Below are 15728 nucleotides of genomic sequence, written 5' to 3' on the forward strand. Positions count from 1 at the left end.
ATTTAATTCTGTAGTTTTTTCTATTATCCAATGTCTCTCTGCAGCTGTTGTTCCTTTCTCATTGGCATTCAGAAAATTCAAAGTTAGAAGAGCATTATGCAGTCTATTTCTGGGGGTTTTTGTTACCCATTTCTGTTTATTTAGCATATCCTTTAGAGTTCTGTTTGATCTTTCTATAACTGCTTGACCTGTAGGATTATGTGGTATGCCTGTAATATGTTTTATATTGTAATAAGCAAAAAACTGTTTCATTTTAACAGAGACATATGATGGAGCATTATCAGTTTTGATTTGTGCAGGTATACCCATGATGGCCATAACTTCTAGCAAATGAGTGATTACAGAATCAGCTTTTTCAGAACTCAAAGCAGTTGCCCATTGAAATCCTGAATAAGTATCGATAGTGTGGTGTACATATTTCAGTTTTCCAAATTCTGCAAAGTGAAACACGTCCATCTGCCAGATTTCATTTCTCTGAGTACCCTTTGGGTTACATCCTGCTGGTAATGGCGTCTGATTATAGAAGGAACAAGTAGGACATTTCTTTACTATTTCTTTGGCTTGTTGCCAGGTTATGGAAAAATCCTTTTTTAAACCTTTACTATTAACGTGATGTTTTTTATGAAATTCTGAGGCCTCCAGCACATTTCCTATCAATAATTTATCAATCTCATCATTGCCTTGTGCTAGAGGGCCTGGCAGACCAGTATGGGATCGAATGTGAGTTATATATAAAGGATGATTCCTTTTCCTGATTGTATCTTGTAATTGAATAAATAATGAAGTTAATTCTGAAGTATCAGGGATAAATTCTGCAGTCTCAATATGTAACACCACTCTTTCAGCATACTGAGAGTCAGTTACTATGTTTAGGGGTTCTGAAAAATCTATTAATACCAACAGAATAGCATACAATTCTGATTTTTGAACTGAATTATATGGACTTTCAACCACTTTACTTAAATTGGGCGCCAAATGTAGCTTGATTTTTTCGCCTTGCCCACTGTCCGGACAAATCTCTGTCACCCGCCAGTCCCACAGCCGCTCAGACCCAACCAAATAAACACAGACACTTATATTGCTTGCAAACCGCATGGCCGTGGCAGGCTTCCTGCTAACTGTCCTTATCTTGCTAACTGTGCTTTTATCTTAAATTGATCCATTTCCATACATCTATACCTTACAGATGTAACCAACTGTTTTATTAAATAAGAAACACAGAAATAATGCAAAAGAGAAAGCCGAGAGGTCAGAGCTCAGAGCCAAAATCTCACCCTTCCGCCTGCGGTGTCCCAGCTTCCCGAATGAGGGCCTCTTTTCCTGTCTGTTAGTCTATTTAAAGAGACAGAACAAGCCACAGCTATCTCACCTCACCAGTTCCTCAGCTGGTCTTGTTTCCTCAGACTGGAAGCTTCTGTGTCCTCATCCCAATAGCTCTCAGCTGAACTGTGTTGCTCCAAAGCCTGAAAGCTTAACCAGCCAAATGCTTCTAGTTTCTGGTCCTCACGCCTTATATATCTTTTTGCTTTCTACCACCACTCCCTGGGATTAAAAGCTGGCTTTCTGGGATTAAAGGCGTGTGCCACCACCGCCACACTCTTGCTATGGCTCTAATAGCTCTGACCCCCGGACAACTTTATTTATTAACATACAATCAAAATCATATTTCAGTATAATTAGATTACCACCACAAACTATAAAATTGTAAAAGGAAGCAATGAAACCCACTTCTTTTTATGAATCAAGCATAATCCCAGTACCAAACTTTGACAAAAGCAAAAGGAAAGAATAGGACACAATCTTTCATATACCTTGAAAAAGTTCTTTATCAATTAACCAATGAAATATATATATACATACATACATACATACATACATACACACACATAACAATAGCAATACACAATGATGCAGCAAGGCTTTCTGGAAGCCTTTAAGAAATCAATGCAATTCATTGCAGTAATGACAAAGTAGAAACACTGAAGAATCATCTTGCCAGATGTAGAAAAGGCATTTGATACCTTCATGATCTAAAATTCAACACCCATTCATGATCTAAAAAATAAAAAATCTTTCAGAAAATTAAGAATAGAAAAGAACTTCCTGAGTTTGACAGAAGGTAGATGGGTAGATGTATTAATTACTTTTCAATTGCTGTGAAGAAACACCATGACCAAGGTAACTTATTTTAAAAAAGCACTTAATTGGGGCTTGCTTACTGTTTCACAGAGTTAGTCCCTGATCATCATGATAGGGAATATGGCAGCAAACAGGCAGGCATGGTACTAGAGCAGTGGCTAAGAGCTTACATCCTGATCCCCAAGTTGGAGACTGAGTGAGACTGGGCTTGGTGTGTACTTTGAAACCTCAAGAGCCCACCCCCCAGTGACAAAGTTTCTCCAACAAGGCCAGATCTCCTAATCCTTCCAAGGAGTTCCACCAATGAGGCAGCAAGCACTCAACTGTATGGAGGCCATTCTCCTTCAATACCACCACAGTAAGTAAAACCTACTGCTAACACCAAACTTAATGATAAAATGAATACTTTCCATTGAAGGTGGATAGAAGGAGATAAATGTTTGCCTCACTCATTTCTGCTTTGCAATGAACTAGGCCGATTACTCAATATAAGGAAGCCAGAAAATACAAAGAATAAAAAGATGTAGTATATTGCATGGCCAAGCACTGTGATTAGTCATCTGTTGCAGGCTCCATGCACCATCACTGTCCACCTCTGACCCTGTAAACATCATTGGGCTGTGTGGTCCAATTGGCAAGGTAGTTTTCATGGCATCCTAGGTGTTATGGTAGTGTTCCTACTCTGGCTTCAACAAAAATTAATTTTTTTGAAACAACGCAGTAAAAAAGGAGAAATAGGTGCCCAATGAGGTACATACTACCTCTAAAATGCAAAGGCATCCAGCAAGTGTTGTGCATCTTTCTTGGTTTTTGGAAGGCAATATAAAACAGCTGCAGCTTGGATGGGGAAGATGGACATATCCCAGATTACTGGATCACAGACATTTCACTACGGCGACAGGACCACTTAGTTTTGTGGACTTTATTTCCTTCCCACTGATGAACAAGTGTCATACCAAATTGTCTGTGTAACTTGCTAATTCTTGCTCACCAGGTCTTACCACTTTTTGTGGGTTGAAATGTGGTCCCTCCCAATCAAACTGTGTCCTTATTTAGAAATAAGGTCTCCGTCGACACAGCTGTTAAGATTCAATTACACTTAAGTAGGTTGGGCTCTGCTAATCCTTTTGGAATGGTGTCCTTATGAAGAGGTAAGTTTGGACACAGGCATGCACACAGGAAGAACCCCACCGGACATGACGGCTGAGGTCAAAATGTGCAGCACAACAAGGGGATGGCAAACACTGGCAGAAAGGCAGCAAAGCTGGAGGCTGGCTCCACAGGCAATGCTCATCCACTCACTCCTGGACCCCAAAGCCGCCTGTTGACTTTTTGTCCCCGAAGTTTTCTTCCTGTTCTAGAATTTCACGTAAGTGAACAAAGTAGTGTATACGCTTTTGTGCCTTGCTTCTTTTGCTCAACTCGTGGATGTTCTTGCTTTCTCTAATAAACAATGTCCACTGAAGGGTCTATAACTAGAACAGTGTTCTGTACAACCTGGGAACCCAATCACAAAGTCATTTCTTCATGAATATGGTGTGTGCCTGTGTGTGCAGCTTTGTGTTTGATTGGCAGTGTCATATTCAAAGCAAAATTTTGAGCATAAGCCTAAATTGCTCTGGTTATTTGTTTTTAAAGAATTGCCAGATACTTTCATGTGTACAGCTTACTGAAAACAGAATGGAAACATTCTCCTCTTATTCTGTCCCACACAGTTCATGTCCCTCCTGCCAAATCCATTACGTATTTTCCATCTTTTGACAAGGAAATTTCCTCTCCTTCCCTGCTCTACTTTATATGCTGAATGCACCCGATTTTTTTTTTTTTTTTTTTTTTTTTTTTTTTTTTTTTGCAACTGCATAGGTCGCCCCTTGCAATAAAATTCCCATCGCCCGCGCTACATTGAGATTCAGCTCCACACATGAATTTTAGTCATGAAATTCTGTTTCCTTGCCGGTCTCTGAAGCTTTCTAACACTAAACTAAGTAAACAGTAAACAACGCAAGGCTAGTTTTGTAAACAGAATGTAACTCTTCTGTGTCGCTTGGTCCCTACCAGGATTTGCATTGGAAAAGCAGTCAAGACTTCCAAACGATCTCCCAGGGAACACAGAAAGCTTTCGTGTAAGCTATGCCGGTATTTTTCAGTCCTTTCTCTCCTTGCCAGTCCTTCCCTTCCATCCCGAGTCCTAACCTTTCGAAAGCCCTTCCCTACTCTGCATTTTTACCTTGTACACAGCTCAGATAAGGAAGCTCTCTGGAGCCCTTTGGCAGACCCTAATAGGAGGACTGCAGTGTGGACCTTCAGAAATTTGGAGCATGGCCCTGCCATTCTCTGCAGATAACCACTCTCTTTTGAGAGACAGGTTTTTGGCCTGCTGCTTGGCTTTGGGAGAAACTGAAGGCCTCATCACAGGCTGCCAAGTTACCCCTGTGACCTGAACTGCCTATTATGAACTGGACACTATCTGGTCAACCAGAATAAAGTCAGGTATACAGAGTAAGCACGTAGTTACCCAATAGAAGTGGTATATATGTCATCAAGCATGAGCAGGTTGAAGGCACAACTAAGTTACATGAAAAAGTGGTCCAAGTGCGCATGGTTCCCACTGTTGCGATAGCCAAGGCTGTACCCATTGGGCTCATGGGGAGTTCCCCAACTGACATAAGAAGACCTGGGCCTGGTTTACAGTGCCCCTACCCAATATACAAGCACTGCTCTAAGGTGGACAACTGAAGCGCCACAGCACTGGGATGTCTCTGAAAAACAGTGGTAACAGGGAAGCTTCCCAGCCAGCCAAATTTCAGGCAATACACCAAGACCTGGGCTTTGCATAGAATACCAGATATAGCATGAATCTTAAAGAGTCTTATTAATCAAACAAACCCAGAGTCAAGTATTGAGGTGAACACTGGATGATCAGTGAGACAGAACCAGCCACAGCTAACCTCACCTGGCCAACTTCTCAGCTGATCTTGTTTCCTCAGACTGGAAACCTCTGAGTCCTCATCCAGAATGAATCTCAGCTGAACTGCTGCTCAAAACCCTAAAAGTTTAACCAGGCTAGTTCCTGGTTTTCACGCCTTTTATACCTTTCTGCTTCCTGCCATCACTTCCTGGGATTACAGATTCTTGTTACCATGCCTGGCTGTTTCCAGTGTGGCCTTGAACTCACAGAGATTCAAATGGATCTCTGCCTCCCAAGTGATAGGATTAAAGGTGTGAGTGCCACCATTTTCTGACCCCTATGTCTGTCTAGTGGCTGTTCTGTTCTCTGACCCCAGATAAATTTATTAGGGTGTACGATATATTGGGGAACACAATATCACCACAACCAGATGTGTGGTTGTATACTAATTCATGGACAGTAGGCAGAGCCTTGTCTGGTCAGGAACTTGGAACATGAGTGGAAGACTAGTAAAGGAATATGGGGAGGGGTAGGAGAATTTGTCAGTAAAGTGCTTTACTGGCAAGCACGAATACAGGAGTTCAGTCTCCAGGAACCATATTAACATTGTGCAGTAGCATGCATTTGTAATCCCAGGGCTGGGGAAGGGAGAGGGGAGGATATTCCAGGCATGGAGTCATCCAGTCTAACCTGTTTGTTAAGCTCCAGGCCAGCAAAGGCTGCCATCTCAAAGGAGGTGGATGCCATTCCTCAGGATGAGACTTGAGGTTGGCCTCTGCTCTCCATGCACATTCATACGTATGTGCCCAGCATATACACATGGACACACATAAACACACACATTAAGGCAAAGGAATCTAGAGATGTGTAGAGAATTCTGAGTGGCCAAAGAATATAAAGATATTTGTGTTCCATATAAATGTTCACTAAATGGTAGCCTTATTGTGTTTAATAACCAGATAAGTGAATAAGATGGCCTGTTCCATGGAAACCAGTAAGTCTCTTGCTCCAACCACCCATGTCATCACCCAATGGGCCTGTGATCCAAATGTCCATGATGGTGGGGTTAGTATCTTCTGATCACCAAGGCTGGCAAGGCTATGGCCACCAATATGCAAAATTCGCTAGAAGTAAAAGCCATTGGAATCCCAATGATACTATTCCCTGGAATGATCAGCCAACTACCAACAGCAGCTTGATTCCAGTAGGGGAAGGTCAGGCTTTGGTCCTTATTGGAATAGACAGCTATTCTGGGTACGGATTTGACATCCCTGTATGTAATGCTTCCATCAAAACTACCCACTGTATACTTACCGAACCTTATACACCATCACAGCATTTACACAGAATTGCATCTGACACAGCTAAGGAAATAGAGCCATGCATTCATAATCCTGGAATTCACTGGTCTGGTGACGTTCCCATCACCTAAAGCAGCTGGCTTGACAGAATGATGGAATAACCATGCAGTGTTAGCTAAGTGACAACTTTGCAGGCTGAGGCAAGGTTTTCTAGAAGGTTATACATGCAGGTACATGTATAAGCACTCAACATATGCTATTTCCTTCACAGACAGGACTCATGAGTCAGGAACTAAGGAATGGAAACAGGAGCGGTATAACTCACCATTAACACTGGCACTCCATACACAAAATTTTACCTCCTGGTGCCAAACACTAAGCCCTGCTGTTTTGAAGGCCATAATGTCTCAAGGAACAATGATTCCACCTGGAGACACAATGATTTCACTGAAGTAGAGGATGAGACTGTTACCTGACCACTCTGGATTCCTCGTGCCTCTTGAGTCAGTAGCCTGAGGGGAGTAACAATATTAGCTAGGATGATGACCCAGAGCAACCAGGGGATCTTGAACTAGTACATCACAGTAGCAAAAAAGAAGTATCTGGAATACAATAATCCTTCCTGCAATCATGCCTATACTTAATATGGATGAGAAATCACAACAATCCAATCCAGTAATAAGAATGTCTGAGAGCCTTCAGGAATGAAGGTTTGGGTCACGGTCAGGTAAAGAATGATAACCAGGTAAGATATTTGATGCCAACAAAGGTAATACAGAATGAGTAGTGGAAAAGACAACTACAGTGTGGCAAATTACACATATTTAACTGGTTTATTTCACATTTCATTTAGATACATTTGTAGGTGTGCTAAGTTATTGTCTTCTGTTCTCTGACTCATCAGGGGTGTTGAGTTTACATCAGTACTTATGTGCTGTTGAATTTACATCATAGTAGGTAAGTTATAGGCTCTCAGGAGAGGAGAAAACACTACTCACGAACTTTTCTATCTTCTCAGGAAGAGATTAGTAAATTTCTAGGCGTATACAAAATAGCTGTTGAACCACAGGTAGAACTGTAACCTTGCTATTATTTTAAAGATGAAGTGTGGTTTGAAGACTTGCATATGCGTGTCATATTGAGAAGGAGCAGAGCTGTAATTTGACTGATTTGGGTGTAAAATTTAAGTACACTAAGGATTACCCAGTTAGCTAGAAAAATATTATATATCCTCAGTGCTTTGGTAGGACCAGAGCTGTCTGCTAAAAATGAAACCAGATGGAAACTAATTTCACTAGAATGCCTGGGCTGTCTAGGATCCATCTATCACAGTACTGCCAAAAGAGACTGGCACTGGAAGCAGTGGACTGAGCAGGAAGGAGCTACAATCATTGTGGACCTGCACCATCAGATCAACTAGGGGCTCAGATCTAGCAAGTCAGCTCTCGGGAGCTGGGATGCCTTTCTCCTACTCTTGGATATCAGAGCAGTTCTCTGACTTTTGGACTCTAGGATTCTCACCAGTCATCCCCTGAGTTCTTGGGCCCCTAACCTTAGGAGGAGATAAACACACCATGGGTTTTTCGAAACCATTCAAGTAGAAATCAGAGTAGAGCAAGTAGAGCATGAATTGTTACAATATTATTTATCTTTCTCACATCCTCTGTGACTTTGGACCTTCTTGTATTGAGCAAATAAAGCTACTACTGTATTGCAGATCTCTCCTTGTCTACTTCATGCTTGTCCAGGTAGTTTCATTCTATTAAGTTTGCTTCATTATACTTATAAACATGAAGAATACAGACCCAGTTAGATGGCAGGAATAGCTATTTTAAACCCTGATTTGAATCAATTAACTTTGTAAAGTTGACTCCAAAAGTACAGTAAGAAAAAAAAAGTCTTCTAAGTACTTAAAAATACCTCTTTGCTAAATGATGAAAACAAAGGTGTTCCTTGGCTCTAAGACCTCTGGATTGGATTGAGCCATGCCATGGGTGTTCCTGACATCCAGTGGGCAGGTGGCCCAAGGTGAGGCTTCTCAGCCTCCTTAACCAAGCAAATAATTTCTCCTCTCTCCCCCGTCTTCCACGCATACAGGAAATATATGGTATGTATTTCCTCATAGTGTCCCTATGGAATTTGTGTTACCATTAGGTGCAAATGTATTGTCATGCATTGTTCTCAGGATAGAAAATAAGACAGCTGTAGAGATATTTAATGAGCAGTGTCTACATGCTCATTAGATCACTGCAGAGGTACTTTCCCAAATACCTTAGTGAACCAAAAGAAGTAATGATGAAGCTAATTACCTTTGCAAGAAAAGCTGCTAAGATTCTGATTTTTTTTTTTCATAAAATGGCTCAATGAAGTAGTAACTTATGGTTTGAATTTCTGGTTAAAATTATTTCATAAATCACTGATGACAGTGACTCCCAAGTCTCAGAAAACATAAGACACAAAATGCTTGTAAAATTCTAATCATCGGTAGAGAGTACTATTACAAAATTCAAATTATCACATATAACATAAGATGATACATATACATATATAAAATCTGGTTTGAAGTAATAGGCAAGATGCTTCTATTTTCTTGGACTTGACATTAAATTCCTTTAATGTCTAATATATAACTTGCTTTAAATTTATTTATTGAAAATAATTTTCATGCAGTGTATTCTGATCATGGTTGCCCCTCCCTGATCTCCTCCCAGATCCCCCCACCCCCACTCAACTCCAAGCCTTCTTCCTCTCTCTCTTTAGAAAACAAACAGGCCAATAAACAAGCCAGTATAAAACAGCAGATACAAAGAACAAAAAGAAAACAGCACAATAAACACATACACACACAGAAAGACACACACCCATAAAAACACAAAATTGGAAAGCATAATAGGTAAGAAAAAGACAGGTAAAAAATGCTCCAACAAAGCAGTGAGGCAAAAGATCTCCAAAAACACCATTGAGTTTGTTTTGTTGGCCATCTTCCACTGGGCATGAGGCCTCCCGTTTTGCATACTCAATGTGACTCGATTGAAGAAAACTGTTTTTTCCAGCCGGGCGGTGGTGGCGCACGCCTTTAATCCCAGCACTCGGGAGGCAGAGCCAGGCGGATCTCTGTGAGTTCGAGGCCAGCCTGGGCTACCAAGTGAGTTCCAGGAAAGGCACAAAGCTACACAGAGAAACCCTGTCTCGAAAAACCAAAAAAAAAAAAAAAAAAAAAAAAAAAACAAAACAAAAAAAAAAACACCTGTTTTTTCCTTTGTGAGCTGTTGTCAGTAGCTTCTGGGTTAGGAATGGTGCCCCCTGGCTTGGACCTGTTCATGCTGCTATAGTCTCTGAGTTCACATGTGCATCAATACCATTGCCTAGAACTCACTGTTTCTTTGGTGTCCTCCACTCCCACTGGCTCCTAAAATCTGTCTTCTCTTCCACAGTTCTCTGAGTCTCGAGGAGGTGGGTTTGATAAAGACATCCCACTTACGACTGAGTATTCTAAGGTCTTTCATTCTCTACACACTGTCTAGTTGTGGGTCTCTGTATATTTAGTTCCATCTACTACAGAAGAAAGACACTAACCTATGAGCATAGCAGGATATTGAGTCATTTATTACTACGTTCCTTTAGCATTATAATAGTTTCTCCCCTAGGTCCATGGCATATCATGTCTCAGGTTCTTGTCCACGGGAGGAGTGTCAGGCATGGATCCCATTTCATGAACAGGACCTTAAATCCAGACAGTGGTTGGTTACTCTCGTAACTTTTGTGCCAGGATTTCACCAGTGTATCTTGCAGATAGGTCACTATTGTACACTGAAGGGTTTGTAGCTAGGTTGGCTTTAGCTTTCGCCTCTGGCAGTGTGCAGACTACCTTCCAGTACCACGAACACTATGGGTGAAGGCCATAGGTAGGCAACAGCCCAGCTTCTTTGTATTCATTTATTTATGTAGGTAGTCTTCGCCAACAGGGTCATACCATCAGTTTAAGAAGAGCAACCAATAGCCTTGGCAATGGCCTGAGTTATTAGGGGTTTCCATGGCACCCCTATGGCCACAACTCAGCTAGATGTAACCCATTCCTGGCCCTGGGGGTTTTACTCGGTGGTGAGAGATGTCCAGCTGGGTTTTGCCTCCTCCATTATTTGATGATTCAGATTTGTCATATATGTATTTTAAAGTTTTAACATGACCCCTCCCCCCATGGCCATTAGTGTTGGCTGTCCCTCCCTGCGTTTCCTCACTCCTCTCTTCCTTGCCCCTCTATTCTTTTTAGTTCTTTTTTTTTTTTTTTCGAGACAGGGTTTCTCTGTGTAGCTTTGCGCCTTTCCTGGAGCTCACTTGGTAGCCCAGGCTGGCCTCGAACTCACAGAGATCCGCCTGGCTCTGCCTCCCGAGTGCTGGGATTAAAGGCGTGCGCCACCACTGCCCGGCTCTTTTTAGTTCTTGAGGAAAGCAAGAAAAAAAAAAAAAAAGATTCTAAGGTTTCAATTTGTCTTACTATTTTGTATTTAGGATCTTTGCTACAATGTTGAAAGGATTTGAGGAAGATGAAAATTTGTGATATTCTACTTTAAGGCTTAATTGGATGATTCTCCCTATTCCTGGATGTTATTCATTTGTAACATGATTGTGCTGCTTTTCCAATCAAGAGGTAGTTTATTTCATTGACCATGGGGCTGCTTTGGAAAATAGAACATTGATAGATATTAACATGAAGTGGGATGGAAAGGATTTGTTAACTGGGTCCTACTCGCTTGCTGCTTTTGCTACTGCTGTATAAATAAGTCTGGGCTGGCCTGATGGATGATGAAAGACATGTGGCCTAATCACCCATCACTCTGGCCAGTGAGTGGCCTGCCAACTGTCAGACATGTGAGATCTTAAATCAACTAATCCTCTGTTCATCAATCAGCTGACTGTGGACATGTGAACCAACCAGGAAGCAGTTAAGTCAGGCCAAACAAAACCAGTGTAGCCAACGTAGCATGAGTTTGGCAGACTGTTGCTTAAAAACCAGCAATTTGGAGTTGCATATTATACATCAAAAAATAAATAGCACTAAAATTAATCTTTATTCACTAATTATATCAATAAACATCTAATATTTTCCTTCTTATGTAAGGGTCTCACTCAGGCACAGAAACTCACAGGATCTCTACCTAGAGAGGACACAAATAACCTTGTTAAAGATACTAGTAAACAGAAATGGTACTGGAGTGTGATTAATGCTGGAAAACAATTAGAAAAACAAACAAAAAAAGGTGATGAGAAAGTCTAAAAACAGTGTATTTAGGATTATATCTTCACCAGTGAACAAGGCAAGTGGAAGGAGAACATTTTAATCAAAGGAAATAGATAAAACAGTTCAGTGACATTAACGGTGGAGAAATAAGTGCAACGAATCAGAAAGAAGGTAGAGTGCAATATGGAATAGAAAGACAATGGAATATGGGTTAAATGACCTATTTCCTAAACAGTAAACAAGTTCCATTAATAAGAAATCACTTGGGTTAACAAAGTACAATAAACTGTCAGAGCATGAATACACAGTTATTTGCTGTGCTCTGATTCTGAATCTGGTTGCACTGTGTAAGTACAGCTATTGTAGTACAAGTCTCTTCTTGTCTTTTTATCCTGATGATCTAGTTCAGTATCCTCATTCTGTTAATCTCATTTAATTATACTCATTGTCATTCCACTTGGAGAATATACCCTTTAATTGGCATGAATACTCCCAATTATAAGACAAGCACAGCTATTTGCAAAGCAATTTAACTTTTAATTGTTGAGTCTGCGATTTTAAAAAGTTGGTATCTTAGCACTCTGTGTAGTTGTGAGCTTCAAATGACATGAAATCAACGCCTCCCAGAATCAAGAGAAATAAATGAATTCCTTGAGGGATTACTTATGATCATATATATATATATATAAGTATGCCGAAGAACAGTTCTTGAAGTATTTGAAGAATTATGTGGATAAACATTGTAAGTGAATCTTTACCTTAAATCTTTGTTTTACTGGAATTTGTCCACTTGTCTGGCATCACTATTAGATGGTAAAGGATAGAAAAATAATAAATTACCTGTAAAACCCAAGAGTTGAAAAGCCTCCCAGAGTCATGCCTATGGGGGAACTGGAATGAGCGTTCAATAAGTGTGCAATGAACACAGTAACAAGTTCAATTTCACCAGATATTAAATGATCATAAGAGGCTTACAAAACTCAAGATTCAAGTAGTTTCTTTTCCACAAGACAATACAAAAGGATTTTTTTAAAAAATGTAGAGTTCAATTTATTAAATCTTGCCTAATACATACTGTATTTGTTTTTTAAAAGGAACAAAGTATAAAATTTAAAAAAACATGAAAGTACATTTTTTCAAAGCATGATTCTGAAACACATTTTTAAAAGTCACAGGGATCATAACAAAAGGCAAGAAGTAAAAAATATCAACAGAAGGGAACTCCTAGGGCACAGCTGTCTTCAATACAAGGAAATTGTGAGGAATTAGCTTTGTTTCTACGGCTGTCAGCAGTAAGTCTAAGATGGGACTCATGGACTTTCCTGAGAATTTTAACCTAATACCTTTGCCACATTATTAATGCTATCTTAATTCCAAACTACAGCTTGAACATTTCAGAAGCCTTGGGAACATTTATTTGGGGGGTGGGGATTTAATAATGACCTCAAATACCCCATCCTTCTCAAAATATAAGTGTAGCAAATACATAGTACATACATTTACCATCTTAAAGTATATTTGTGGCAATCAGTGCATCCCAACACTGTGCAAACATCATCATGGTCATGATCTAGAGGATTTCTATTACTCCAAAAGGAAACCCTGTACTCATTAAGTAGACATCCCCCTTTGCCTTGGTAACCACTAATCTGATTTGTTTCTCTGGAATGACCTATTCTAGATCATATAAATACAATTACATGTGGCCTTTTATGTCTAGCACCATACATTTTTTTCCAACTAATACCATATCATTTTGAACTTAAAGACAGTGATGAATGTAACATATGAAAAAATCAAGGTTATAGTGGAAGCCACACAGCATGTGAGATAAGTAAGTACAGTTACTTTTCTGGATGTAAATCCACTCAGATAAACAATACAGCTTTAACATTTTAAATGCAGAAATGAAATCTTCAGAAGTCATGTTCACTGAGATTTTAACCATTCAAAGCAATTGCATGTCAGGGTTACTGGAATATTGTGGCAAATCAGTACTCTTGTTCTCTGCTTATGTAAAATAAATAAGGGTAATTAGTTTAAGTAATTAGCAAAAGACACTCAACTAACAATTATTCTTTCAGTAATTTTACCCTTGAACATATGGTGATTTAATTTTAATTTCTATAGCCTGTTTTGGTTAAATAATATGGCTAAACCTGAATGTTGTAATTAAAATGTTTCAAAACTACAAATCTGTTTACTCTTGAACCCAGAGAGTTTTTAAAAAGCGGAGTATGTTATTTAAATAAAATCGTTGATGAAATCCACTAAATTTGATTAGCTTTTTTAAAACTCCATATAATTAATCTAGGCATTTTGATCACCCCATAGAAAATTTAAGCCACAGAATAAATATGCATCATTAACAATAACTTACAAAAAAGATTTCAACAGAACAAACTCTTCTGGGATAGCAAGAAGCAGGGGTTTGTCGAAGTGCTGGTGGAGGCAGAGGACCCCCCTCCCTTAGGTGTTATCTTCAGGAACATCATCCACCTCTTTCGAAGCAGTTCACCAACTGGGCTAAAGTGGGGGGCCAGTGGGTGTGCTTGTCTCCACCTCCTCAGCGATGGGGTTCCAAGTATGTGCCACCATGCCTGGCATTTTTACGTGTTCTGGGAACTAAACTCATGTCCCCGTGCTCGTGTGGCAAGTGCTTTTCCAAATGAGCATTACCGCGACCCCAGCTCGATGTTCAACTTTAGTCTTTTGAATGTTCTTCTATTACTGGTTCTTAACTATCATGTAATAGCCTAACAATTAATGTCACTTTTTGACTAGAAACAGAAGAAAACTGTCTAACTCTTACCAGTTTTCCTGACAAATATTAAATACCAGTTTATTTACTTCTTTATAATATTTTCTGAGAAAATTTAAATAATTTATGCTAAAAAGGCAAAATTTCAATGAATTTTATCTTTAATAGCAAAGAATAACTGGACCTATGAATCTTATATCAAGAATCCAACTGAGATGTAATTTTATTACTTTCAATACATGAAATATTGCCCCCACTAGAACTAACAATACAAGAGCCATTATCTAATATAATCATGCAAATATGTTAATAAAATGATTTTGGAGATGCTAAAACCTGGATTAATATTAGTGAAAAAGAAATAATTTATTTCTCTTGTCAATTTGCTCTGAAATGTTTTTTTCTTGTCTTAAGAATAAAAACTTCGGGACGGGAGAAATGGCTCAGCGGTTAAGAACACTGACTGCTCTTCCAAAGAACCTGGGTTCAAATCCTAGCACCCACATGGCAGCTCATAATTATCTGTAACTCCAAGATCTGACACCCTCACATGGAATATATGCAGGCAAAACACCGATGCACATAAAAATAATACAAATAAATTATTTAAAAAAATAGAATGGAAACTTCAATCCAGCATGTCAAAAGGCTGAAAAATTATTTTTAAGATCTGTATCAACAAATTTTTACTGTATTTCTACAGTGTGTTAACGAATCATGTTTGTAACTCAAATTTACTTCTCTGTAGTTTATTAAGACCAAGTCATTCTACACATAATACAATGAAACATCAATCCAACTAGAATATTTTGAATGGTCTAAGGTAACAAAACTCAAGATGATCAATTATGAAAATTAGAAGTTAGATACATTTACATATATGCAGTAAATGTGTATTTTTTTTAGCTGCAGAGGCAACAAAATTCCACAAACCTTTAGTAAAATGTCTCAGATTTGGAAAGCATTTACAACATAACATACCACACTTCATTAGTGTTATTTCCTTTTGGTATCACACACAATCCTTTCTCTAAGAGTAAGAACTGAATATTCAGACAACAGTAGCTTCCTTCTATTTAAATGTCCCTTCTCTCTCTACATCTGTGAAGTAGAAGAGGGATCCTTGTCAGGGCATATTTCTATTAAACTGAATGCCTCAATATTCTCATCATAAAACTGGAAGTTGAGAACTATTATCTCTAACAATCTTCAAAGTAACAGGAAATAGTTATATGAAAGGTGTCTTCAAAAGAACCAGCCTTCTTTCTCATGTAATTTAAAAAAGATTTCACTAGACTTAGGCTTGTTTTTTCTTTCTGGAAACCAGATTTAGATTAATACTAACAAAATCGATTGGCATATTACTGTAAACATAATGGG

The sequence above is a fragment of the Peromyscus maniculatus genome, chromosome 16, assembly GCF_049852395.1.
Source record: "Peromyscus maniculatus bairdii isolate BWxNUB_F1_BW_parent chromosome 16, HU_Pman_BW_mat_3.1, whole genome shotgun sequence".
NCBI classification, from domain to species: Eukaryota; Metazoa; Chordata; class Mammalia; order Rodentia; family Cricetidae; genus Peromyscus; species Peromyscus maniculatus.